The sequence below is a fragment of the Nothoprocta perdicaria genome, unplaced genomic scaffold (assembly GCF_003342845.1).
Source record: "Nothoprocta perdicaria isolate Ctin4 unplaced genomic scaffold, notPer1 scaffold_103, whole genome shotgun sequence".
In the NCBI taxonomy this organism is placed as follows: Eukaryota; Metazoa; Chordata; class Aves; order Tinamiformes; family Tinamidae; genus Nothoprocta; species Nothoprocta perdicaria.
In genome coordinates this window covers 102,393-106,654 of record NW_020454128.1, presented here as the reverse complement: position 1 = coordinate 106,654, position 4,262 = coordinate 102,393, and positions in this window count along the sequence as shown.

The window sequence follows — 4,262 nt, the reverse complement described above, 5'->3', positions numbered from 1 at the left end:
ATGAATCCAGTTTGTATTGTTTTGCTGGCTTCAATAATATGATGTTCTGGGCAAACAGACTGATAGCCCTGTGCTCAATGCAGAAGTCAGGCGTCCCCTGAAGTGGGAATGATCTCCATCCCAGAGGACAAGTGCCCACRAACAGCAACACAGAACTCTTTCATACATGTTTAAGACGAGTAAACTTCGCTCTGTTCTGCGAGTGCCTTGGGAAGCCCTAAAGCACCAGGAGCTGCTGCTGCCACGGGGCAGGTGCCGCTCTGTCCCCTTCCTTTTTGCCCTACGTGTGTTTATTCCTTGGTGCCCTGGGTACGGGCTGACGTCCGGGCTGTGCCCGAGGCGCCACTGGCCGCGTCACCCCGCGGCCCTGGCGCTGTCGCATGCGCTTGGCAGCACCAGGAGCCCAGCAATTAAAGCCTGGCCTGGCCAGCAGAGCTGACGCAAATCCATGAATCAGGGCTGAAACACAGGCTCGGCCCCTGGGGGAATCGGAGGCAGAAGGGAGAGGGAGAGGGAAAAGACGCTTTGAGGTGAAAAAGGGAGGAATGTGAGATGAGGACAGCAGGGCAGCCTGCGGTGATGGTGACGCCCTTTTGCTGCTGGAGGGACAGAATCGATGGTTGTTTAAATCAACAATCAAAGTCCTGGGGCAGCAGCACGCTATAAATGCAGCCGTAAAGCAAATACTTGGAAGCAGCAGCGCAATCCACGATGCATCCCTCTTTCTGTCCCTTTTCCGTCCTTTTCCTCCCACCGCAAGGAGGTGGCTGYGTTGAGTCAGAGCCCGCCTGTCCAAAAGGTGGATGTGTCCATGCCTGGGGCTTCTCTTCCTTCTCCTTCCTGAGCACGGAAGCACCTGGAGAGTTTGAGGAATGCTGAATTTAGCTAAAAATAGCCCAGATAGTTCAACGGGCCACAGCAGATTCCTCCCTCCCCGGAGAATTGTTTTCTTCTGACATAGGGCCAGGGGTCAAAACAAATATTTATTTATTTATTTATTTATTTATTTACGTCTTGTGAGAGGGAAGCTTAATTGTAAATAGGGAAAGATTGCTTCCAAATAGTTGCATTGATCTTTCACTGCTGTGGCCCGGCTGTTTTGCTTCTCCAGGCTCAGGTTTTGGTAGGTGCTGGTTGGACACACGTTACCCTCGGGCCTTCTCCCTTTGTTTTCATCCATGGCTTGAAGGTGCCAAGAGATTTCTTGCAAGGCAGATATTAGGAGGTCTTTTTGGTGGCTTGTGTGGCCAGGGCTGATTCAGGGCAAGAATCAGGAAGCATATGTTTCCTTCTTCTCCTGGCTGGGAATTGGGGTGTTCTAAAAACACACAAACAGTTCCACAGACCTGCAAGATTCCTCTGTAGTTTTTACAGTCCTGCTGCAGTTACAGTAAGGAACAAAACCGCAGTGAATCTTCCCCGAGAGGGCTTGTTGTGCTCCTGCAAAAGAGCAGTTTTGGCATAGAAAGCACCAATTCTGGGGAAAGCTGGGGAATCACCATTTTAGACTGAGCTGGCAAAATGAAGGAAAAAAAAAACCCTCCCCAAGTCACCACTAATTTATTTTATTTTGAGATATTTACTTGAATTGAAGTAGTAGCTGCTCTTAAGCCTTTAAAGGATTAGCTGCCTGCTAGTCCGTAGCTCCTGCAACCATTTATTTAAGCGGGTGCTGCAAATCATGCCGTTAACCTGTCATGCAAGGGTTAACCCTCCTTTCCTTGCAGTGAGCGATGTACGACGCGTATGACCCTGCTGATGTGACAGCGGGCAGTGAACACAGCTACAGTCACTCCAGATTCCTCTGAGCTTTCCAGCTTAAACTGCCGTCCTCTCTGGGTAGGATGTCGTGTTTCCGTTGTCCCCGTTTCGCTGTATCATGTCACACGTTTAATGCAAGGGGTTGAGGTGAAACAACAACCCCCAGCAGCGACGAGTTCACATGTACCGGAGCTGAAAGGCCCCTTGAGCGAAGGGAAACCCGTGTGGATTCAGGGAGGCTTCCTGCAGGACCCTGCATGTGTGCGTCATACATTTAGTGCCAAAGGGGCAGAGCGCAGATCCTTAGCTACGAATACTAATTGGCACCACTGGATGATTTTCTATGAATTTTTATTAACATGTCGTTAGAAAAAGGCCACCAGCTCGCACATTGCTCATGTTTTTTGTCTTTCCTAATAGCAAATGCAGCAGCATAGGCTGTTCAGCACTATTTTGGGTTCTTTTTTGGGCCAAGCCTGTCTTTCTGTGTATCTGGGGTTTATTCTACAATAATCCTTCTGCTACCGTTTCTGTTATCAGACATTCACAGGACGAGTTAAGTGAGTCATGGGGAGACGGGATAAAATCAGTGACCAGATCCCAGAGCATCCTTCCCGTCTGAGCAGACTATGGATGTTCTTTCAAAACTGCCTGTGAGGAAGTTCCAGGAATGAGAGGTTGGACAGGGCTCCTCTCTCTGCCTGAGATTTATGAAGGAGGCCTCATGCCGAGCTGCTGTCTGCGCTGTGCAAAGTGAGGGACCTTCTTGTGATCTCCCAGGGGAAGCAGCTTAACAAAACCTGCTTCATTCTGGTCTGAAAAAAGCCCTTTAATGGGATGGTGCATGGCTCTTGCAACACGCTTGCTCCAAGGATTAATACTTACAAAACTAGGGATGGGAATGGGCTCGGGGAGGTGAATAAGCACATCTTCCTCTGCCTCATCCTGACTCAGCGAGCTCAGTGTCAGCTATTCAGTACAGCCCTGGAGGTACCATACACAACAGCATCAAGAAAATACAGCTATTCTTCCAGAGGACAAGTTGTCCGGTTGTATTAGCGTTGCTGTAGGTGACCTTGGATACTGTTATGGCCACATGCGTTGACAGTGTTTGCGTAGGGGTGGTGGCCCATGTGCCCCAAGCAGCCTCATAGTGAGAAGTGCAGGGAGCTGCTCAGAGTTATTTGTATCCCGATGGCCTCCAAAATCTGCTGTTTGCAAAATATTTTGCATGTTCAGAAATGAAGGGAGGTCTCTCTCATCCCAGCAGCTACCAAGGGTAAAACCATCTTGATGCCAACAGCAGGGATCCAGCAGTTCTGCATAGCTGCAGAATTGCTCTCCTGTTCCACTATTGATTGCTCATCTGAATTTGGGCAGCTGTAACTTTGCAACCTCTGCTATTTATCTTCCTACATCGCAAGCGCAGCAATAAATCTCCCTCTTGGAGAGAGAGGCTGTCTGAGGCCTCCATAATTTGAGTACTTGGATCAGAGCGGTCCAAATTGGACATCCTTGGGCCAAAAGTCCTATTTGCTGTGAAGAGCACTTTGTGCTAATTAAACCTCATAAAACTCCTCCAGAGTCTAATCACCTCCATTCTCCAGATGACAAAACCAAGGGTTTGGCTCTGATGATGGGCTAGGAAGTACGTCATTCAGTGTGGGAAAAATAGCTCTTACAAAGAAATACCTTTTTTTGGTTTTTTTTTTGGTGAGATATAATTTCATTATGGAGAGGGGGAGAGGAGCAATCAAATCACGACTCTTCCCAAGATAAACCAGATATATGTAGGTTGAGGAACCCGGGTTGGGTTTCCACTAGGTGGTGATAGAAAGCATTTTTCAAGAGTATGTTCACGCTCCCTTTCTTGATGCCATGGCACAGAAACCCCATTTCAGATTTTTATTCCACATATGCTACCACTTATTTTAGCGGAAGGTGCAAAAACGTCAGCGCTGGTGAGTTGTGACCCACCTTTCCTCAAGGAGCTTTCTCCTCCCAGCCACCACAGTCCCTTATCCTTGGGAGATAAAACGATGTGGGGAATGTGTTAAAGGTTTGCAAAAGCCCAATGCCGCCCTTGTGGGATACAGGGAAGGATGCTCAGCCCAGAGCGAGGCCTGGATGCTCCCACACTAACGTCTCCCTGCGGAGCTTTAAGGTTTCACCTGGCTCCAAAATCAACCCAGACTTGTGCACCAATATTCCAAGGATAGATTGTGTGCATCCTGGGATAATTTCTGCTGTGATTATATGACTATAATATTTATCTGGCATTATGGAAGCGAGTGTAATGAGCGATTAACACTACGAACAGAGAGAGGCACCAGGAATGTGACAGTTTATAAGTTGTAGAAGTTTGGGGCTAGCCAGGAGCACTTGTAGGAGGCCCGAGGTCACCTGGAAGGGCATTAAATAAATTAAATACATTGTTAAATAAATTATTCACTGAAATATTCTGTGAAGAGTGACAAAGTCCCAAATGACCCCTGCTGTGC